The 24,726-nt window shown below is 43.5% G+C and overlaps 1 long non-coding RNA gene across 1 annotated transcript in view; it reads right to left on the minus strand.

Annotated features, from left to right (window-relative positions):
* LOC115078232 overlaps positions 1 to 11,353 on the minus strand; it is a 32,964-nt gene extending 21,611 nt beyond the window's left edge. Inside the window, exon 1 of the long non-coding RNA XR_003853100.1 lies at positions 11,190 to 11,353. This is a non-coding gene — a long non-coding RNA (uncharacterized LOC115078232). The remainder of the gene's footprint in view (positions 1 to 11,189) is intronic.
* Between the last annotated feature and the right edge of the window lie 13,373 nt (positions 11,354 to 24,726).

Consider the following 24,726-nt stretch of genomic DNA (forward strand, 5'->3'; position numbering starts at 1 on the left):
GTCTTGGGGGGGTCAGGAGGGTGGGGGGTTTACATTTTTATTTAGGAGGCCGAATAAAACAGGAATCTGTTTAATACGTGGGGAGTCGTGATGCGTTTCGCCTCCCCACGTATTTAACAGATAGCAAAAAATAAGTTGTGGATTACAAATACGTGGAAAACGGATGCACACCTCTATCAGAGGCATCCCTCTTCTCTCAACGTAGCCTTATGCTACTACTAGCCATGGGCCTCTCACAGCCTCAGGCTCCACAGGACCATGAAGACAAATAATACTCATGCGTACAAGTGCTTTGTAAATGTTTTTTCTTTTACTGCTTCTTCATTAAAATAAAATGCACATTAAAGTTAGGTTTTTGGTTTCCTGAGCAGAGTTTGGGTACAGTGCTTCTACTCAGAGCAAGCTCAATCAACTTTCTCCCAGCTTCTCTGCTAGGAGATATTCATGCTTTAATGATGTCATGGCAAAATGTAGTACTTACGCTGTCTGAGTCTACTACAAAATTACCTATGGCCAGTCATCTCTTCCACCTACTACAAATGTACATAATCTCAGAAAAAATTAGTTAACCTTAAATTTATTCAAGATGTTCAAATAAATTCTGGAGAAGCTAGACATAGTAGAACCTTGGTATTACTACATCAGGCTCATTATCATGTTGTTTACCACTGAAAAGGCTACCATACCAGCGGCCTCTACCGAGACTTGTGCTGAGCTCTTTCACCAGGGAAAACCCTAAAGAGTAGATTTTGAAAGGTAGGCACGCACACATGGACTCGCCGATTTTATTACATGCACGTGCCAGCGCGCACATGTTATATAATCCATGGGACACACACACATGCGCGCTGGATTTTATGATCCACGCATGCATGGGCGGACGGCGCACGCAGTGGGGCCTAATTTTGTAAAAGTATGTGTGGCGATGAAATCGCCAATTTAGGAGCGGACTGAGAGGGCACTTCCCTACTCCCATACCTAAACCCCCCTCCCTCTCCTCCTCACCCCCTAAACCCTATCTTTTTGGGATCTTTTTCTTTGTTTTCCAATTTATGCACTCTGAAGTAACTTATGCACTCTGTGCTTTAAGAGCTGCCTCCTCGGCACTACAGGAAACTCCCTCTTACTCCCCTCGGCTGACTCCACTACCACGGCTCAATGCTCCTGGCAGCTCAACACAGCCCTGCTCATGTCTCCTGGTCTCTCTCTACCAATGGAAGCACAATCTGAAGAGGCACATCTCTGCTTCTCATCAGATGCAGCCCTCTTATCTCAACGTATCCTTATGCTACTACTAGCCATGGGCCTCTCACAGCCTCAGGCTCCACTGGACCATGAAGACAAATAATACTAAAAAACAAAAACAATGGATCTCTGGGCAGGCAGCCCTAGAAAGAGTACATCCGCAGCCAGCAGTGCCCAGGGGAGCTTTCAGCTCATCAGATTTTGTATTATTATTTACACAGACTAGGGTTTTAATACATAGCACACAATTTTTAGCATGTCTGCTAAATTGCCTTAGCGTGCACATCAAGCTTTAAGTGCATGGGCTCCTATGAAACTGAAAATGCAATCCATCAAATGGCAGGATTCTGATTTTAAAATAAAACACAGACAAAAGCCTTTAGAGACACAACAAATAAAAGGCTATAGAAACATAACTTACTGCCCCTGCCTCTTCTCCAGCATATGGCATCTCAGGAGTGGCTCTAGCTCAAACACAAAATAGTTTCCCATTTTGCTACAGAAGTATCAAGTGTGAGAGAAAAGGTAGTTTGACTTTAAAATCTTCCTTTCCAACACCTTGCAGGTATAATGGCAGCAGCTCAGCTCGGGTCAGGCCATGTTACGTTCTTGACATATTGTCAGATGCTGCTGTGGATTTAACCACTTGAAACAGGAATAAATTGGAACCTTGTGCTGAAAATCCCTGCAGGGTATGTTTTCATTTATTTAACTTCCTAACAAAGCATCAATGCAAGCACAAGAGGAGAAATATTTTCTGTTGTTAGAAGGGCACAGCCTGCCAATGGAAAATAGAAATAAGAGTTTCAGGGATGAAATGTGAAATATATAGCTATCCTCTACATAATCTAAAAGACATGATATTTTTCTTCTGAATACTGATTTATTTGTCTTCTCTTTCTAGACCGCAGTAATGAGTTCAGTGTACATTTTTAAAAGGCCTTTTAAGCCAGATTACTGTACATGTAGTTCACTTTTTGCAAAAGAGTTGTATTATGGACACAGCGTACGATAAACATTTAGATATCCTGGGCCTGGATTGTTATTTATTAATACAGAACAGAAAATATAATTGGATGAAACATATTAGTGGGGTTAGAAGATTCTACCTTATTCATGATAAGTTAAAATGACATAGTATAACATAATATACAGCAAACTGCAATGGGCTTGACATACACAAGTTTGAGACTTAGGAAAAAATTCCAGCAAAAAGTTATTCATTGACTTTTCCAACATATGAAGCGTATGAACAGTGTATGGGGGGGAGGGGCAGGGGGTATTCTCTCTCAGGTAGATTTTAAAAGGGTTACGCGCATAAGTTATGCATGTAACCCTTTCAAAACCCCCTGCGCACGCCGAGCCTATTTTGCATAGGCTCGGTGGTGCGCCCAAGCCCCGGGACGAGCGTAAGTCCCGGGGCTTTGCTAGGGGGGCGTGTCAGGGGGCGGCATGACGTTTGGGGTGTTCTGGGGGGCGTGTCGGGGCGTGGTGCCAGGCCGGGGGAGTTTCGGGGGCATGGCCGAGGCCTCCGAAATCGCTCCCGGGCTGGGGAATCGCGCGGCAGCGGCTGATCGGCGCGCGCGAGTTACGCCTGCTTGGAGCAGGCGTAACTTTCACGATAAAGGTACAGGGGTGTACATAAGGCTGGGGGGTGGGTTAGGTAGGGGAAGGTGGGGGGAGGCCAATGTAAAGTTCCCTCCGAGGGCACTCCAATTTTGGAGCTGCCTCGGAGGGAACGGGCAGCGCACGCAGGGCTCGGCGCACACAAGGTGCACAAATGTGCACCCCCTTGCGTGCGCCGACCCCGGATTTTTGTTTGTTTTCCCTTTGAAAATGGATGTAAAACATGAGGGGAAAGTAGTGCCTACAGACTTTGCACTTCTGCACACAGTCTGAAAGTTGCCCTCAATACTGTTTGACCTCTTGGCCTATTCTAATTCATGTGATACTGAAGTGCTACTTGATTCGGGACAATTTTTCTGCCATCACATTGATAATCTAATTAAAATTTGTCATTGTCAGTTCTCAGTGTCAATGGCCCCAAACTTTGCTTTACTCTCTCATGCTTGAATTGACACAATGCAGTATTCACTTATGGCAATGCTCCAATTTCATACAAAATTAGCAATACTGCTTATCTTTTGGAGCTTTCACTATATTAAAGGCTGAAGGGAGGGAATGATTTTTAAATGATCCATATTTTTAAAGAAATCTATTTAAGATTGACAACTTGCTGTTAATATATAACACTGCCAAATGTATTGCAGAATATTTTATAAGTGCTAAAAAAAAAAAAGCACAGAAATCCTCCTGTCTTTTAAGGAGGTAGTTTGATTTAATTAAAAAAAAGAAAAGAAAATATCCAACAGATTATCTTTTGCTGGATGCTTCCAGTGTTCTCAGTCTTTCAGAAAGTTTGTTTTATACTTGATAGACTAACAGGTCATCTGTCAAATCAGACACACAAAACTAACTTGCCTTGAGCTGACCATAAAGAGGGTACGTTTCCATTTTCCAGACCATTTCTTGAGGCCTCTTTCATTTCACCCAAGACCTATAAAAATATTTTTTATTTTCCTCTTTTCTAGACAGTCAATAAGGATGAAACCATCTATACTCATTACAATGACCCTTCGTGGCTTTCCAGATCATGATTTATTGTTTGCTAAGTATAGGTGAGATTCAGCCCAGATTAACGAGATGTCAAAATCCTAAATCTTAATCTTAGAATATCTTGCGTTATTTGAAACTTGGCTACCTTTCATAGAACACGTAGAAATTTAAGAAGGAAAAGGTTTTAGACCCAAGCAGACTTAACAACTTTTTAAAGTTTTTGAGCCCTTGTTAAGGATGCTCCTTGAACTGTAGACAATTGTTATTATGGGTATTAGGAAAAACATAAACTTATTCAACTTCCATTATAATTCTTCACTAACACTTTGTACTATACCATGCAGTAAAAAATGTGGATTACTTTTTAATGAATCATTGCTATTTAGGGTCCATTTTTAGTAGAACATCTAATTGGCATGCAAAAAGCCTACTTTTTAGCTGCCACAAATCCAGCCAATATTTAAGCACAATGTCATCCAAAACCATGGTATAAGATATGTGTCCACTCTATGGAGGTAATTTTAAAAGGAGTTACATGTGTAAATATAACATACTATTGTAGCAATTTTAAAAGGCCATTTACTTAAAGTGCACTTATATGTGAATATCCTATGGATTATTCAATGAATGTAGAATTAAACTACAATAAATGTAGAATGAAACTGCATGTACTTTTAGCTGAATGAAAATGTACTTAGAAGAGATTTAGTCAAGGCTTGCCAATAATCCCTGGGGGTCCAGCGGGGGTCCGGGAGCGATTTCGTTGTCGGCTGCCAGTAATCAAAATGGCGCCGATAGCCTTTGCCCATACTATGTCACAGAGGCTTTCGGCGCCATTGGTCAGCTCCTGTCACATGATAGGAGCACAAGATGGCGCCGATGGCCATGTGACAGGGGCTGACCAATGGCGCCGGTAGCCCCTGTGACATGGTAGTTCAGAGGCTATTCGGCACCATTTTGAGCAAGCCTGGCAAAGGCGCACATGGGCACGGAGGAACAAATGGCACCCGGGACCCCGCTGGACCACCAGGGATGTTCGTAAGTCTTGGGGAGGGATTGGGATGGGGGGGGGGGTTGTATTATAGTTAATTTAAATGTTTGGGGTGGTTTTTAATTTAAAAAAAAATGTGCCCCTCTCCCCATGCAAACCCGAAAAACGAAATTTCCCCGAAGTTCGGGGAAAATCCTTTTCGGGTTTCGGGGCCCCCGAACCACTACGAATTAGGCAATTTCGATGTAATTGCCTAATTCGTGATAAACGACTGCACATCTCTACTATCAAACAGCTAATTCGGATGGGACTGCCTGGAAGTCAAGGCAGTGATTCTAGGGCAAGTGGGGCTTACCCCATAAGTATATGGACAGTGATTTTGACATGGAACTCTACAGGAGGAAGAGAATCCTAGGAACCTGTTCCTCTGGTTTAAGGACACTGCCTGGAAGTGGCTGTGCCCAGAAGGGAAAACCAGAGTGGAGATAGCCAATGCAGTACCACTAATACCAATGCTTATCATCGAGACCCTCTTTGAAAGGGTGGGCATGGATCTTGTGGGGCCACTAGAGAGAACGACCCTGAGGAAATAAATACATCTTCGTCATGCTGGATTATGCTACCAGGTATCCGTAGTCAGTGCCCTTAAGGAATATGAAGACCCTGATGGTAGCGACCACCCTAATAGAGGTTTTCTCACAACTTGGGCTACCCAAGGAGATCCTGATGGATCAGGACACTCCTTTTATCTCTAAGGTCATGAAACAACTCTGCACCTTGTTCAAAGTAAAGACTCTCTGGACTTTGGTATATTACTCACAGACGGATGGCCTGGTCAAGCGCTTCAATCAAACGCTCAAAATGATGTTAAAAAGTTTGTGAACAAAGATGGGAACAACTGAGATATACTTCTACCCTACATGCTGTTGGCAATCCGCAAAGTACCACAAAGCTCAATGGTGTTCTCTCCATTTGAATTACTATACAGAAGGAGACCAAGAGGAATTCTGGAGATAGCTCATGAGACCTGGGAAGAGGAAGTGAATCCTGGGCAGAGCATAGTGGACTATGTTCTCAGAGTACAAGATCACCTAACGAAGGCTGGTGAAGCAGCTCATCAGTGTCTGGAAAAGGCTCAGAATTCTCAAGCTTGAGTTTATAATCGCTCCATGGTCCAGCAAATATTCCAACCAGGGGACCAGGTACTTGCTCTCCTGCCATAGTCAGAAAGTAAGCTATTAGCCCATTGGCAAGGACCCTAGGAAGTCCTGGTGAAAACAGGACTCATGGGCTACTTGATAGCTCAGCCAGATAAGCAAAAGAAGACCAAAACCTACCACATAAACCTCCTGAAGAAATGGGAGCTGCAAGAGTGTAGCATGGTTGAGGAAAGAGAATTTGGCCCAGAGGTCAGGCTGAAACTGGACCAAGCACAAATACCTTCAGAGAAGAGCTGTCTACTCTACAGACCACTGACTTTAAGCAGTTGGTAAAAAAGAACAAAGAGATATTCTCGAACTTGCCTGGTCATACTCAGGTCGTATAACATATTATTATGTCTCCTGGAGGTGGTAGTATGCCAACAACCTTATTGGATCCTCGAGCCCAGGCACTGTGTCATCAAGGCCGAAGTGAAGGAGATGCTCCACCTCGGCATAATAGAGGAGTCCAACAGCTACTGTTCCTCATCCATCTTATTGGTATTGAAGCCAGATGGCATCAGGTTCTGTATTGATTTCAAACAGGTTAACAAACTTAAAACTTGACTCCTATCTGATACCACAAGTGGGTAAACTGATTGAGCGTTGGGGTCATTCCAGTTCATCTCTACCCTTTATCTTACCAAAGGCTATTGGCAGGTGCCTCTCATGCCCTTGGTGAAAAAAAAGACTGCATTTTCTACACCCCTGAATATGTTGCAGTTCATGGTATTCCCGTTTGGCCTTCATGGCACCCTGCCCAGTTTCAATGATTGGTTGACCGCCTGCAAGTGTATGCAGCTGCTTACTTAGATGACATTGTGATCTACAGCCACGACTGGAAGACACATCTTAGCCAACTCCAGGCTGAATTAATCAGTCTGAAGGAAATTACAATGATAGATGGAGGAAGGATAGGAAGTTAAAAGGTGACAACTTTACTGTAGAGCCAACGGGCGCCACAGTTATTAAATGAGATTACATGTGGTTAACCAGGTTGGACATAAATTAATTATATACAAGAGGCGACAGAGTGGGGGGTAGCGCGGGGTGGGGGATGAAGCGCATAGGGGAGGCGGGGTGGGGTAGGAACTGTACAAGGGGGCAGGTGGTGGCGATGGGAAGGAGAGGTGGTGACTGAATATCAGGAAGCCATAAAATGGATGGGGTGGTGAGGGAGGGAGGGTGTGTAGGGGGGCGGGGGGACACTGTACTAGGGAGAGGGAAATAATGGCTATATCCTGGGGAGGGGAAGTTTCATCCACAGAAAGATCAAGGCAATCACCCAGGTGTCAGTCCTGCAAACAAAGGCAAAAGTGAGGGTGTTTTTAGGCCTTACATGATATTATAGGAGGTTTATCCCTAACTATTCAGAGAAGGGGAGCCTCTCACAAGGTTAGTGGTAAAGAAAGTACCAGAGAAGGTCCAGTGGTTGGAGGATGTAGAGAAGCCCTGAAGGAGGCGATATGTTCTGAAGTTGTCCTGGCTAGCCAGGACTTCACTGAATCCTTCACAGTACAAACCAATGCCTCAGAGGTCTGCTTGGGGGCCATCTTGGCCCAGAAGAAGGATGGCCAAGAACATACTATGGCTACAATGACTGGATGCTGATGCCACTTGAGAGATGGTACTCAACTGTCGAGAAGGAGGCCTTGCACTACTACCTGCTGAGACAGCATAGACAATAGGAACAAGGAATACAATGTAAGAGTGATGCGGTAGTTCCTGGCCTTGTAACCTTTCAACTACAAGATCCGACACAGGGCAGGAAAGGAGAATGCAAATGCTGATTTCCTATCAAGAGAGGTGTCCCTTTTATAGGCAAATGCTCATCCTGGCAAGGCTGAGCTGAGAAGGAGGGTATGTGAAGGACTGTATAGGAAACGCCCTCAGTCTACCTTAAAATACAAGGCACTGTTATCCAGCCTGGTCCCCCTTAAGATAGAGAGCTGCAGGGAATCCTGGGTAAAGGGAAGAGCCCTTTCCCAGAGGATAAAAGCTGAGGCCCTGAAAAGGTTAGATGGGTGGGGGAGCTAATGGAGTTCCAGCATATGTTAAGACCACTTCCGTCTAAATGTTGGTTAAAGACTTTTCTCTGTGTAATTATTTTCTCTGTTTAACAACTGTGAAGTACCTGAGGCTAACAGGGGAACTGCTGAAGTGTTTTGCTGTCGTTTACTGCCTGTTTTGAAGTGGGGAACTGCTGTAGTGTTTCCTCTTGGTTTGCTGACATTTTGTTTTGAAGCATACTCAAAGACTAATTGTGGTTTCCTCTGACTGTACCTAACCCACTGATGGTGTGAGCTACCACACCATGAAAATATACATATTATCAGGCATGTTTTATAAAATATAAATTGCATGTAAATACTGCACCTATGTGCCTATATTTTTTTTCACATGTAACCTTTTGAAATTTCACTCCTATAATTTGGAAGGTCCTTCCCCTGAGCGTCATAATTTAGCAAGGTTTACTACATAGACTCCTTAATAGGGATGTGGATTCGTTTGCGACAAAATAGGAAATAGAGACACTATTTCCTATTTTGTCGCATTTCGGGGGGGGGGGGGGGCCGACGAAATGATAAGAAAACCCATGAAATTTTGTGTGGTTTTCTTATCGTATTTCGGGGGGGGGGCACATTAAAAAAAACCAACCCAAACCCACCCCAACCCTTCAAATTGAATTAATTGCAAACCTCCTACCCTCCCGACCTCCCCAAGACTTACCGAAAGTCCCTGGTGGTCCAGCGGGGTCCCGGGAGCGATCTCCCCCTCTCAGGCTCTCGGCTGCCACTAATCATAATGGCGCCGATGGCCCTTTGCCCTTACCATGTAACAGGGGCTAACGGTGCCATTGGTTGGCCCCTGTCACATGGTAGGAGCAATGGATGGCCCGTGCCATTTTTTAAGAATGTTTTAATCCACATCTTTACTCCTTAATATGATTTATTGCTCATTTGAATGGAGTGCTCCACATTTTTATTTTTAGAAAGGTCATTGTTGTCTTTAATAACAAATCACCTCATTCCATTCATTTCAATGGAATTTTATAAATATTTCTTATTCTCACCACACACTTTCTGAATGTGACCCAGAGAATAGATTTGGAATGTTGTCTGTTCTTTGACTCTTCAGCATTCTGGAAAGATATTCACTAATCTTTTTAGTAGCTTGTCAGATTCTGCTAGAGACTCACAATCTGTATACCCCAGGATAATGTAGAATATGCTTGTGGAAAATATGCTTATGAGTTAGAGAATGCAGAAGGAACATACATCATTGTGCATTTTATGAGATTGTATTTTATGTTTTATTGGCTGTTTTATTTTATCGTTTTGTATTATTTCATGTGATTGTATTTTTCATTTTATCTGTTTAATCTGTTAGTTGCCCTAGGCATTCTATGAAAAGGGGGTGAAAAATTCTAGCAAAATAAATAGGATCCTTAGTTTTCAATTTAAACTGATTTCCACCCATAAATTCCTGGATTTTTCCAAAGATAACAATCAGTTTAAACCGATATTCACTCTAAATTTAGGCTGATTAGAAAGCTGTTGCAGTACTGCAAATGCAGGGTTTCAAGGCCTCCAAGCCAGTTGTGGGCCAAAGCACATGCAGAGTTTCAAGTCCTGTTCCCCTGCCCCTGTGAAACCATTCACCCTCCAGTGCCGCCCATGCCGAGTTTCAAGTCCTACCTTCTCACCCCTCAAGCAGACAAAGTGCCTGTTGTCTGATGCCATAAAAAATGCATTTGAAGCTGACCCTATCCACTAGAAGCACTTCCCAGCAGGCTCCCTGACCCTGCACCAAAGCAGAAGTGCAGTGAAGCAGAGCACGCGAGCCTCAGAAAGGGGGCAGTTTTCAAAAGGAGTTAGGTGTGTAAATGTTAACTATTGTTGTAGCAATTTTCAAAAGCCATTTACCCATGCAAAGTGCACTTACGTGAGTAAAACCTATGGACAATGCAATGGCATCTTCTGCAGTATTCTTCAAAAGCCCACTTAACTTGAGCAAAGTGCATATACTCGAGTAAATGGTTTTTAACATCAGGCCCTAAGCATACTGCAGAAGAAAAGAGGAGAAGCCTGGTGCCACCAGCAGTAAGGATGAATGCTAGGGCAGTGCAGGGAGGGGTGGGGAGTGGGAGATTCTCAGCCTGGGTTGCAGGGCGGTGAGAGGGGGCATGCCTAGCAAGGGATAGGGATGGGCATGCTACTGAGTGGGTGGGTGGGAGAATCTACTTAATATTGTTTTATTGTCCTGGCTTCTGTCCACCAAAATAAATTCCTATATTTAACTGGAAAAATTAGTCTTTTTTTTTTCCCCCAACTGATTTTCTCCTGTTTTTGTTCTTGGCATAGTAAACCCTGATAAATTCCAGGAAAAATAAAGAACAGTAAAAACTAAAAATGAAGGACCCTATAAATAAACAAATACATAGAGACGGTTCCATTTCCCCAAGAGTCCCAGATACGGTAACCAGATATTTTCAATCAGTTTTCTATAGCCAAACTTTCAGCAGAATCTCACTGTAAAGATTTCCAGCTGAAAATCTCCCTAAATCCAGGCACGATTTGTATGACTAGATCTAGGGCTTTTATGTGACTGCAGTTGCCTGCATGTATAATAAGCTTGGCAGGATAAGGTGGAAAATCAGCACTAACTGGCTAAGCCACAACATCCCTCCCCCCTCCTCCCCTCCCCTCAGTTTAAAAACAATTTAGCAGATTGATGAGTGGGGCATGTTTAAAAGCTGAGGTTTATCTGGCTTACTCCCAAAATTACCCTGTTAAAACTTTTCCAAATTGAGCCCATGTATATTATTGTCTATGCAGGAAATCATGCTACTGGAGCAAATTACCGTACTGTGTTTTCACCTATTATACGATTATAATATAAAGGCAGGATTTTTATAATAATACCCCCACTATCTGATGTGTTCACTAACAAGCACTGTTTTCCTGGTTAAGATGTTAAGAAAAAACCTGGGCGGTGTCGTGAGATTTCAAGTGATCATGTGATTGCAGTTCATATTCCCACCGAAGAGCAAAAAACACCCGCAGGCTTTTTTTTTTTTTTTTTCCCTTTAAGCTAGCTTCATAAAATCACCCGGAAAGGGAGAATTCTGTGCTTACTTCTTGCGCAGTGTCAACAAGCCTCGCCTGCGGTGCTAGAAATCGTCAGGTCCTCAAGTCTTTCCCCTTACATTTGGAAAGCAGAGTTCAGTGGCCTCTGCAGTGCAGGCCGGGGTGGGGGAGGGGGAAGGGAAGGAGCCCTGCAAGGAAACGAGCACCTGCGGTGAGAGGGGGGGGGGGGGGAGAGGGTTCGCCCACCCGTTCTGCCTGTCTTCCTTCGCTGCTGCAGGCCCGCCCCCGGTGAGGCCGCTCCTCCACAGAACATTAAAACAAATGCTAGGAGATCAAGGTTAATAGATGCATAAAGCAGAAGTAATCTCACGTCAAAGCTGGCCTGACAGGCGATTTGACTTGAGCCTGGCTCCCAATCACTCTTTTTTTTTTTCCCCCCCTGCGCTCTCTGCTGAGAGCCCTGCAAGGTGTGACATTTCTGGCGTTCGCTTGTCAGAAAGGTATGACAATAGAAATTGTTTCTATCTCTGCCAGTCCCAGGTATTAACCTTCCGGCTTGATTTTGTAATTGGGGTTTCCACGGAGCCTTAGCATTTGCTATCGATTCAGCCGCAGCGATAACATTTCCAGTCATAAGGAGGCATTGTAGAAATATCAGGCAACTCGGGTATCAAAAAATATCTGACGGCAGCGCTCACTGTATTCGATTACTTCACCTTTGCCTGGAGCCCTTTATTCTCTTTTTAATATTGACGGGCACCAGGGAGCAGTTGCTGTCAATTTTATTGTCTAATAATATAGACAAAAGTTTCAATTAACAGCCCATCCCACCCCCCAAATAAAAAAAAAAGTCTCTAGGAAATTGTGAATGAGAGCATTTTTTATTTGTTTTGCTAGGTTTCTTTTTTTTTTTTTTTTCCTAACGTGCCAAGAGGAACAACTCTCTCAAGCTGTTTGTCATGGAGTATGCAGTGCAGCAGCCTGAAGCTCATCCACAACATATGCGACCTTCTAGGGCAAGAAATATCTGAATGCCTCTGTATTTTTTTTCTACTCTTAAGCCCAGGCACACAAGCATGCACCACTGTATGGTTTTTGGTTTTTTTTTTTATATCTAGCAGGTTTATTTTATTTTAAATTATTTGGGGGGGGGCGGGGGATTTTCTATATAAAATGTAAGTTATAATTACTATTTTGTTGTAACAGATTTTAACAGAAAAAAAAAAGGTCTGGCGTTCTCATAAAACTTAACTTCTTTCCAAGTTCAAATAAATGATTGTGTTTACACTGCTCAAACTTAGATCGTGAGTCCTGTGGGGACAGGGAAAATACTTACAATAACTGAGTGCAACTCGCCTTGAGCTACAGTGCAAAGGTGTTAGCTAAAATACACTTTTCTCTAGGACATATCATATAACATTAAAAAAAATATATATATATATATTCTGGGTTATTTTTCTCTTTGATATTATTTTTCCCACAAGATGACTTCCTTATCTGTTTCCAAGGAAAGAATATCTGGGAAGGCTGAGAGAATTATGGAAGGTAGTCAGCACCGCAAAGGTTCAAGCAGAGGAAAAGATAGATAAGGTCATAAAATAAGGCCAGGACTTTTTTTTTAAGTTATATCAGTAAAAAGGAAAGTGCCATACTGAAGATGTCTGATGCCCAAAGGCCAATGCTTCCATTTGCTCCCCCTTTCCCCCACCTCCACCAGTGCAATCCTCTAAAGAGTGAGTAGGCGTGCGCATTTTTTTTCGTGATAACAACAAGTTTTAAACGAACAATTTTTGAGCGCCAGTATTAGCACGCCCTTTCTGTATATAGCACAAAGAAAAATGTATGTGAGCAATGCTCCAAAATGTATGAGCGATTGCTCACACGCTCAGTTGAGAGGTAACTATGCCCCCCGCCCCTGTCCTTCATGAGACACACAGACATTTTTCCCCCACTTTTGGGGGGAAAAAAGTGCGTCTTATGGACCGCAAAATACGGTATTTTATAGTGTGTGTGTGTGTGTGTGTGTGTGTGTGTGTGTGGTTTTGGTTTTGGATGCATTGGAGGCTGGAGTCATGTATGGAGCAGTAAAAGGCTCTATGGTAAGGGTGGCCTACATTTGTCTGTAGTTGGAAGGAGGATGCTAAGTGAGAAATTCAGGTCATATATTAATAGGCATTTAAATTGGAGAATGGGGGTGGCAGATGATGGCCAATAAAACTGACAAGTCACCCCCAAACAATACAGGTAGTGGGAGCAGATAATAACAAAAACAATCAGCAGAAAATGAGCCTAGGAAGTACATCAAATCAAGAGAGAAAAATTGGAAAGCTCTGACTACAAATGCTCGCAGTTTGGGCAATGAGATCCCAGACCTGCAGGCCCTAATGGTGGAGGCAGACTTGGACAACTTTTAAATGCTACTATAGGATCGGATCAGTTTCATGCCGCTTTTTATAACGAAGACGGAGATCGGGTGATCCTACCAAAGCGTGCTGAATCGTAAAGGAAACCTTCCTTGCCAGATAAGTCCCGCCTGATGCAGGGAAACCGAAACACCAGCTGACGTCGGGGGGGTTTTGCTTTACCTGCTACAGTGTCGCTTTATCTGAACGCTGCATATTTAATAAGAATATTTACTAAGAATTTGTGTTTTTCTTTACGCTAGGTCAATCTACACTGGGTGCTGTTACATGCAATTTAAAATTACAAAAAATATCTTTTGTTTCTTTGAACACTTTTCTGCTTTCTTTGCATGGATGATTGAGACATCCAGGCACCCACCCAAGAGGTGGTCTTAGTTTTCCGGCTTGCTGATACCCTTTACAATGTTACTTTGCTATTAATTAATATGTGCGCCCTTTTGTTGACATGGAGTTTGTGTTCCTGTTTTTGTGTATTTGTATATTGTGGCATACAGGACTTTTTATGGGATCTTGCATTTCTTGTATGGGCACAGAGCCAGATATTCGGTAATTATATATCCTGGCTCACATACGTGCGCATGTTATAAAATAGCCCTGGCGTTTGTGTGTGTATTTCTAATTTTACAAGTGTGCGCCTACAACTGTGAGCCGAGCAAGTGAGGGAATTTTCTAACAAACACGTGTCCACACCATGGCTAGTTTCACCAGTTTATCCACCAGTCTGCCCAGTCTAAAGCTGGGTCCTCCAAACTCCCCTGGTTCTTTAGCCTGCATTCCTTCCAGTTAACCCCCTCAAATACTACAGCAATGCCTGGATATAGTTTTATCATGACTTACACCTCATCCATAGCAAAAGTAACTTTGCACTGAAATATACCTGGATGCACACCCAGGCAAGCAGCTACTTGTGCGCATATATCTTGCCCCGCCTCAGAACACCAATGTTCTACCCACATTCCGCCCCTTTTTTCCCCGACATGAGATAGAAACATAGAAATGATGGTAGAAAAGGACCAAAAGGACCATCCAGTCTGCCCAGCAAGCTTATGGTAGTGTGTACTGCTCCATACAAGTCACCATCCAATTCCTCATTACCTCTTACCTTGAAGCAGAGAGCAATGTTGGCGGTGCATCAAAAGTATTGGGCTTATTGGTTAAGGGTAGTAAATGCTGCATCAGCAAGTTACTCCCATGCTTATTTGTTTTCCCAGACTGTACAATTCAATGTCCTTGTTGGTTGCTGTCTGAATCTAATTTCCCTTATCCTCTTTTCCCCTGCCATTGAAGCAGAGATCAATGATGGAGTTGCATCAACAGTATGAAGGCATATTGGTTATGGGTAGTAACTGCCACACCAGCAAGTTACCCCCTTGCACTCTTTTCTTCATTCCCATCCTTAGCCTTCAGGGATCCACAGTGTTTATCCCATGCCCCTGTGAAACCTTTTACTGTTTTTGGCTTTATCACCTCCTCTGGAAGGTCATTCCAGGCATCCATCACCCTCTCCATAAATAAATATTTCCTGACATTGATTCTGAGTTGTCTTCCCTGGAGTTCATTTCATGACCCCTAGTTCTACTGATTTCTTTCCAGCCGAAAAGGTTTGTCGTTGATTGTACATCATTAAAACCTTTCAGGTATCGGAAGATCTGTATCATATCTCCGGTGCACCTCCTCTCCTCTAGGGTATACATATTTAGGTCCTTCAACCTCTCCTCATAAGTCATTTGAGACCCTTCACGATTTTGGTCACCCTTCTCTGGGCCACCTCCATCCTATCTCTGTCCCTTTTGAGATATGGTCTCCAATATTCCAGGTGAGGCCTCACCAAGAACCTGTACAAGGTGATTATCACCTCCTTTTTCTTACTGGTTATTCCTCTATGCAGCCCACCATTCTTCTAGCTTTAGCTATCACTTTGTTGCATTGTTTTGCTGTCTTCAGATCACTAGAAATTATCACCCCAAGGTTTCTCTCCTACTCTGTAAATAACAGCCCTTCACCCTCCATCAGATACAGCTCTTTTGGATTACTGCACCCAAGATGCATGATTCTGCACTTCTTGGCATTGAATCCCAGCTGCCATATCTTCAACCACTGTTGAAGCTTCCTTAAATCATGTCTCATTCTCTCTACTTCTTCCGGCATGTCCACTCTGTTTCAGATCTTAGTATCATCCACAAATAGACAAACTTTACCTTCTATCCCTTCTGCAATGTTGCTCACAAAGATATTGAATGGAACCGGTCCCAACACCAATCCCTGTGGCACTGCACTTAACACTGTTCTCTCTTCAGAGTAGGTTTCATTTGCCGTCACACATTGTCTTCTATCTTTCAACCAGTTTGTAATCAATGCCACTACCTTGGCGCTCACTCCTGACCTTCTCATTTTATTCTTGAATTTTCTATGTGGGTCCGTATCAAAAGCTTTACTAAAATCCAAGTAAATTGCATCAAGCGCTCTTCCCTGATCCAATACTCTAGTTACCTATTCAAAAAAATCAATCAGATTCATCTGGCAGGACCTTCCCCTGGTAAATTCATGCTGCCTCGGATTGAGCAACCCACCGGATTGTAGATAGTTCACTATCCTTTCCTTCAGCAGAGTTTCCATTAATTTTCCCACCACTGAGGTGAGGCTAACCGGCCTGTGGTTTCCAGCCTCCTCTCTGCTCCCACTCTTCTGAAGTGAGATCACACTGCTCTTCTCCAATCTTATGGCACCCCTCCCATTTCCAGGGATCTATTGAACAGATCCTTCAGCGGATCCACAGCACATCTCTGTGCTCTTCAGTATCCTGGGTTGACCTCATCCGGCCCCTTGACCTTGTCCACTTTCAGTTTTCTTAGCTCTTCCCATACATTGTCTTCTGTAAATGGAGTTTTGTCTACTCCACCCCCATCCACAGTCTTAGTAACTAGTGACGGTCCTTCTCCAGGATCTTCTTTAGCTAACTCAGCGTATGGCTAGGTTCTGGAATTTGTTGCCAGAGGATATGGTTGGTGCAGTTGGTGTGGCTAGGTTTGGAAAAGGTTTGGATGGGCTCTTGGAGGAGAAGTCCATTGACTACTATTAATCATCGGACTTAGGGAATGGCCTCTGCTACTCGCATCAGTAGCATGGGATCTTCTTGGTGTTTGGGTACTTGCCAGGTTCTTATGGCCTGGTTTGGCCACAGTTGGAAACAGGATGCTGGGCTTGATGGACCCTTGGTCTGGCCCAGTATGGCAATTTCTTATGTCCTTATGTCCTTAACACCGAACCGAAGTATTTGTTTAGTCTTTCGGCCATTTGTTCATCTCTGTCCACACATTGATCTTTGTCACCTTTCAATTTTACTATACCACTTCTGACCTTTCTCCTTTCTCTGATATATCTGAAAAATGTTTTGTCACCTTTCTTTACCTCTATGGCAGTCCTTTCTTCTGCATGACTTTTAGCTTTCTTGATTTTTCTTCTCCTCTCTGAGTTTTGCCAGATATTCTTCCCTGTGTTCTTCATTTTGTAAGCCTTTATATTTCCTGAATGCTGTTCATTTTTCTTTTCTTTTATCAGCCACCTCCTTTGAGAACCAGATTGGTTTTTTATGTCTCTTACTTTTGTTTACTTTTCTAAAATATAGATTTGTTGCCTTTGCAATTGCTCCTTTTAGTCTGGTCCACTGTTGTTCCACCTATCTCTTTTTCTTCCAGTCTTCTAGTTCTAACTCCAGGCAGGGCCGTCGCTAGCTTCTCTGCCGCCCTGGGCATACAGTTCCCTCTGTCCCCATGCCACCGCACTCCCCTTGCCACCCCAACACTGCCATGTCGCCCCCCCCCCCCCCCCCCCCCCCCCCCCGAGGTAGCACAGGCATCTCTCTGTTTCTTCAGCCACCAGAAGAGGATATAAGCTCATATCGTCTTCCGGGGGCTGAAGGAGGAGAGAGTGCCGCCGCTGGAAGAGGCTATGCTCATACCGTCTTCCGGCGGCGGCATTCTCTCTGTCCGCCGCTGCCAACCTCCCAACCAGCCAATCCGCCACCTCCCTGGGTGTGCCACTCCATGCAATTGCACGGATGGCACACCCGGTCATGCTGGGCCTGCCTCCAGGTACATCCCCATTTTGACAAAGTCTGTTTTTTGAAATTCAAAATCCAGGTCTTCGTGTGACTTTTCCGTATCCTATTTGCGATATCAAACCATACCATTTGATGATCACTGTTACTGAGGTAAGCATCCTTCCAGACATAAGAAACATTTTCCCTAAGTCGAATATCACATCCTCCCTCGCAGGTTCCATTACCATTTGTTTGAACAGAGCCCCTTGCAGTGCCTCCACTATCTCTCTACTTCTGGTAGATTCCACAGAAGGAATCCTCCAGTCTATTTATGGCAGATTAAAATCTCCAACAATCAACTCTTCTCCCTTCTTTCCCACCTTTTGGATGTCTTCGACCAGATCTCTGTCTAGTTCTTCTGTTTGAGTCGGAGACCTGTAAACCACTCCAGTAACAATGGATGCACTATCCTCATTTTTAAGGATGGCCCATAATGCTTCATCTTTACCCCTCATTCCTTGCAGTTCAGTTGCTTGGATAATGTTTTTGACATAAAGAGCTACTCCTCCCCCTTTTCTGACCTCTCTGTCCTTCCTTAATAAGTTGTTTTTTTTTTCACTTAGAGCCAAAAAGTATACTAAATGGCTCCCAAGCAAACAATTGTGCAATTATACACCACTACTATACTAGGTATATATATTAAACTATTATACACCACTACTACATATAACAACAGAAAGGTCCACTTAGCAAATTCTGGAAGGCTTGTGAAACCTGGAATTTCTGAACTCCAAAGACTCTGTTTCCCCACTATACATGAGCCTTACGGGCAGGTAAATCTAATTCTCCCCTCCTACCACAGTGGCTAGAGATATTCCCGCATCGGGACTTGTGAACGCATGTAGACGGCTTATTAAATTGGGTGGATTCTTGTAAGGAATCAAATAGTTGACTATAAAAATGTGTTTCAGTTTTGGTTCCATATAACATTCAGAAGCTTTGATGTAAAGGTCCCTCCTGACAAATTTGTTTCGAAACATGGTCCGTATCAGGGACCATTGAACTAATACAGAAACTAGAATGTCCTGTGATGCATTATGGAGAAGCTTAATAAATGATTATACATGAATAAAATATTGGCAGACAATCGGAAGCTTTTTACCCTACCTCTGCATACTGTTTGATAATCACTGTTCGTTGGGGTTATCACCTTCTTGCTTTTGCCTGCTATTATTTTATAAACATGAAAATCACATGCATATTTTCAGTCTCCTAAAAAAAAAGGGACAGTTTAGGACCATTCTGGGGCAGGGTCAAGAGTTATCGGGTAGATTTTATAAATTTACGCGGGCGCGAACAAAAGTACGCTGGATTTTATAAGATACGCGCGTAGCCGCGCGTATCTTATAAAATCCGGGGTCGGCGCGCGCAAGGGGAGTGCACATTTGTGCAACTTGCGCGCGCCGAGCCTTGCGCGCCCTGCCTGTTCCCTCCAAGGCCGCTCCGAAATCGGAACGGCCTCGGAGGGAACTTTCCTTCCACCTCCCCTCACCTTCCCCTCCCTTCCCCTACCTAACCGACCCCCCTGGCCCTATCTAAACCCCCCTACCTATGTTGGCAGATTTACGCTTGCCAAAAGCAGGCGTAAATCTGCGCGCGCCAGCAGGCTGCTGGCGCGCCATCACCCGACCCGGGGCCTGGTCCGGAGGCCTCAGCCATGCCCCCGGTCCCGCCCTGAACCACCCCCTGAGCCCGGACACGCCCCTCCCCACCCCTTTTACGAAGCCCCGGGACTTATGCGCGTCCCGGGGCTGTGTGCGCGCTGGCGGCCTATGCAAAATAGGCGCTCCGGCGCACGAGTGCCCTGCGCGCGTAAATCTGGCTGGATTTACGCGCGCAGGGCTTTTAAAATCCGGCCCTATGTGTGCAATTTGCTATTTTATAAGAAACTTATGCGTGTACATTTGGCAACTTATTTGTGTAATTTTAGATCTGCTAATTATCTAATGTAATTGATATCAGACTCATCGATTGTTTACTATTAGTTGGGTGGGAGGTCTGGGTGAACTGGGAGGAGTCCAGAGTGAACAAGAAGGAGAGTCTCAGTGACCTGGACAAGGTCTGGGTGAACTGATGGAGGTTTTGGCAACCTGATGATTTCAATTATGCATGCATATTTTAAATCATGCTGACTTATGCACATAAACTGGTTTTTATGCAAACAAGTCACAATTTGTTTTGCACGTTAAATATATGGCGTGGCTTTCTAACAAAGACAGGAAAAATAAGTGTTATTATTGCATTGCAGATATTCATGCACAAGCAAACATGCATACATATGTTAGGGGATAGACATATGCATATTTTATAATCTGCATGCACCTGATATGAGCAGGTTATAAAATGCTGCTGTAAATCTCCACATAGCCATATCCATGCATATATGGGACTGCACGGAGTTGTTTGAAAGTCATGTCATAGTGCAGATTTTCAGACAGGCATTTTCCCCTCTATTGTCTGGCAATATCTTCTGCATCTCATGTGTCATGCATTATCTTTTCTATATATTATTAGTAATGCATTTTCATCTCTGTATCTTATCAGTCAGCCATTATCTTCTGTATATTAAACCTCTGGGAAAAATAAGTTATACTGTAAAAGGGCTTGCAGCTCCAACTAATGTTGAATGATTTACCAGAAGTCTGTATTACCTTCTATTACACGATCGTTTCTTACAGTTCCAAGGTCAATCCCTTTTTCTCAAATAACATTTCGGACCTATAATTGTTCATCTACATGCCAGCAATTACGGGTGAATTGATCAGTTAGTAATTAATATCGCACTATTACACATTTTAATTTGTAGATTATGCAGCCGCAAGCGCTCAAACATTTTTAATTTGTATATTATACAGCCTCAAATGTTTACAATGTCCTTTTTAATCTCCTTACAGTAACAGTGCCACTATTCACTATAGATTAATGATACACCGGCTGCCAGGGTTTATTTCATTTATCACTTCAGTCTTACCAAGAGAGCTGTTAACATTACTGTGTTCTATTACTTAATGTCTTACTGCAGCTGCTGGTGAATACTGGTTACCCTTTAAAATATTACCAAGCAATTATTTTATTTAGCTTTTTTTTTTTTTGGTTGATGTTTTTTTTTTTTCCTACAGTACCAATGTGACTCTGTGGCAATATTCAGTTTATTCAGAAGTTGACTCGCAATATTTTTTCCTAAGCATCTGAACTATATTTTTTTTTTCATTTTAAATTTTAAGCAGATGTAACTCATAAGGGAAACATTTTTAAAGAGATTATTTGCAATAGGTCCTTTTCAAAATTGGCAGGGGTCCTGTAGGGCTGGGGTGGGTCACCTGAGCTACCGTACATGCTGGGATTTCATTTTGAAATTTCAAGGGTGAATTTTCAAAATGTGACATGTGTAAAAATTAGCATATGTGTTTTGTTTGGTGGCTTGCGGGATGTCCCCGCAGCCTGCCACACCTACCCTGAAGCTGCCAGCACCTTCCTTCATGGCATGCACCACCAATCTCCCCATGCACGATAGGACATCGCCAGAACTGCCATCTCCAGCCCCTGCTTAGGTATGTGGCGCCTGAGGAGGATGTCATCTCCTTCAGCCCCATAAAAGAACACAGCAAACATCCCTACCTTGCATTAGCAACAGGTTCCTACCCTGCCTTCCAGCCTCACCTCATCCAGCCGGCCTTTCAGCCTCGCCTCGTCCAGCCTGCCTTCCCAGCTTTGCTCGTCCAGCCTGCCTTCCAGCTTTGCCTCATCCAGCTTGCCTTCCAGTCTTGCCTCTTCCAGCTTCCCTTGTCCAGTGTGCCTTCAAGCCTTGCCTCACCCAGCCTGCCTTCCAGCCTTGCCTCTTTCAGTTTGCCTTCTAGCCTTGCCCTGGAATCTCCTAAGTCCTGCTGGCCACTGGAACCCAAGGGCCCAACCTGCAGGAGACACAACTGGTTCAGGTGATACCTTAACCTGGATCATGTCAAAATGCGTTCTCCAGCTGTCGCATCAGGCCTTGTGGTCCTATGCACAAGGCAGGGTCAACAGTGCCGCAGCACGAAGGGCTCACACTGACGCCGTTCCTTACAGATTGCTGAGGCCATGAGTTTGGTGAATGCATTTCTGCAGCAGGTCATGGTTGTTTTGGCCACCCAAGTGCAGGAGCTAAAATTTGAGTTGAATTCTTTGGCTGGTCTGCAAGGGTTTACTCAACAAGCCCAGCAGCAACTTGATCATGTGACTGTTTACTTCAGGCTCTGGCTCAGCAATTGGACAATGTTCAGGACCAACTTCCATTTCTAGCCCCGGCTCCAGCCCTGGTGAACCTTGCACCCATGCCCATTCGAACCATTGTATCCTTGATGCAGCTTCCACCATCTCCTAGGTATGGTTGAGACCCCAAAGGATGCAGAGGGTTCCTCAATGTCTATGAAATGCACTTTGAGTTACAGGCATCTCATTTTTTTTCATACCTAATTAGGGTAATTTGTAAACTCCCCTTGTTCGATGGTCCTGCTCTTGCCTGTGCCTCTCCCTTATGGGAATGAGATGAATCACTCCTTAAAAGTTTGTACAACTTTGTGTGACAGTTTTGTCTGGTATTTAATAAAACTGTTCAAGTCTCGTTCACAGCCACATAATTTTTATGTATTCACCAAGGCACTCACACTGTGGGCGATTATGCAATAGAGATCTATACCCCTTGGCTGGGGAGAAGATAGACAAAAATCTATTTTATGTCAAGGTCTAGCTGGGAGAATTAAAGATGAGTTGGCTGACTGAGACCTTCCCCTATCTCTGGAAGTATTCTTTGCCCTGGGTATCTATGTGGATTTAAGTTTCCAGTAACAGGCTCAGAAAAGGAAGACGTCTTACTGATCTCCTTATTTGGCTCCTGAATTTCACTAGTCTAGAACCGATGCCACAGAGCTTATAATCGCTTCTGAAGAACCATGAAGTTGGGGAGGACCCAGCTCTCAGAAGATGAGAAACAAAGGTGAAGACAGCAGTGGCATAGCATTGGGCACAAGGTTAACATGGGTGGGCTGTAGGCATGCAGGTCTGAGATCTACTAGTTGTATTCTTATTGCTAAATAATGCCATATATTGTATCCTACAATGGCTTTCTAAATAGTTTGCAACAGCCATTATGCATCATGCGTGAATCTTTAAAACATTTTACCTCAATTATTTCAAGCACTTACCAGCATTAAAAATTCCTTATTAATCTGTATTTATTTATTTTATATTTATTGCAGTTTATAAATGCACAAGTATATCATGTAAATCACAAAGAAAACAAACAAACAGATCCAAACAATCATGTAATAAAACAAAAATCTATGTATTCTTTCACAAATCTTTGCAGACAGCCAGAGATCAACATAACTACAATAAAACATCATTAATCATCAGAACAGGTGTAGAGCAGAGCTAGGACAATTCACATTACAAACAACATGAAAAAAAAATTTAAAATTCTGATGTCACGTAAGCAAAAAATATTCCTCCGATACTAAACATTTTGGGCCGGATTTTAAAACCTACGCGCGCAGCGTATATTTGCGCGCATGTTATAAAATCCAGGGTCAGCGCATGCAAGGGGTACACAATTGAGCACGCCGGGCCGTGCTGCCTTCCTCTGTTCCCTACCACCGACACTGCCTTCCCTTCCCCTAACTCTGCTGCCCCCCAGTCCTAAGCTAAACCCCCCCCTAAAAAAATTAACTTACAAATTACGCCTGCCTTGGTCAGGCACAAGTTACTCTCACCGGTTGAGTGCTGGCGTGCCATCCTGGGCACAGTGGCAAATGGCCGCTGTGCCTGGAGGCTCCAGCCCCGCCCTACCCCAGACTGCCCATGCCCCGCCCCTTTTTGCAAGCCCCGGGACTTACACGCGTCCCGAGGCTTCACGCGCACCACTAGGCCTTTTGAAAATAGGCCCGGCGCGCTTAACCCCCCTACACTTGTAAATCCAGCTAGATTTACACACATAGGGCTTTTAAAATCTGCCCCTTTGTGAAGTGACAAACTCCTGCAAAAAAAGAGACATCTAGAAACTTGCTATAACATGTTGTCACAGCACTGACTCTGAGGACTCAAATACCAGTAACCTTATGAAAAAGCAGTAATGCAAATACCCCACCAGGCTCTAGATCATTAATACATCACCTACTGGAATAACAGAACAAGCTGAACTACTACAGAGAAACTACATGCTAGCAGAAATATTGCACTTCGGTCACATCCTTACCTAAGATAGAAATAAGAGACTACAAATTAGAAACAGGAACATGCAGACAAAGCCAAAATAGCCTGAGAAACTAGACTCTGAACAGTGGAATACTGAAGAAAGAGCAAAATACAAAACATAAGAAATGCACATTCCCTAAGATAGCATATTCCAATTGCTAAAATCTCCAAAAATATATATATATATCTTTCTTTTTACCTTTGTTGTATGATCTTTGTATTTTTCTAATCAGTTGGTCCCAGCCTTTCTTTTCCCACCTTTCCCTTGTTTGTCCTTTCCTAATTCTTTTTTAGGGTCTCTCTTCTAGGGATGCACATTCATTTTGGATTAATTAGGCAATTTCAACGTTTAAATGTTAGCGTGCACTAACCCGAAATTTCGGGTTCCCAGAAAAAAAATGCACAAAATTTCCGGTGGTGGGTCGAAACCGAAGCCCGAACCGAATGGTTCGGGCGATGCACATCTCTACTCTCTTCTCTTTCTGTTTCTTCTCCTACTGTCTTCTTCCCTTCCTCCCACACACACACACATTCACACAAACTCACACACACACACAGAGGTTCATGCTTTCTCTCACACACACAAGCTCCCACTCTCATATGCTTTCCCCACCAAAGATCTCACTCTCATATTCTCTACAACACACATACACACACACACACACACACACACAACCTCTCACTCTAACATGCTGTACCAATCACACTCAGACAAGCTCTCAATCACATAATGCACCATAAAAAAAGCTCTCATTCTCATATACTCTCTCCCCACACACAAGCTCTCTCACACATTCTTTACACTCACACACACACACACAAGCTCTCACATTGA

This window comes from Rhinatrema bivittatum, chromosome 1 (assembly GCF_901001135.1).
Source record: "Rhinatrema bivittatum chromosome 1, aRhiBiv1.1, whole genome shotgun sequence".
NCBI classification, from domain to species: domain Eukaryota; kingdom Metazoa; phylum Chordata; class Amphibia; order Gymnophiona; family Rhinatrematidae; genus Rhinatrema; species Rhinatrema bivittatum.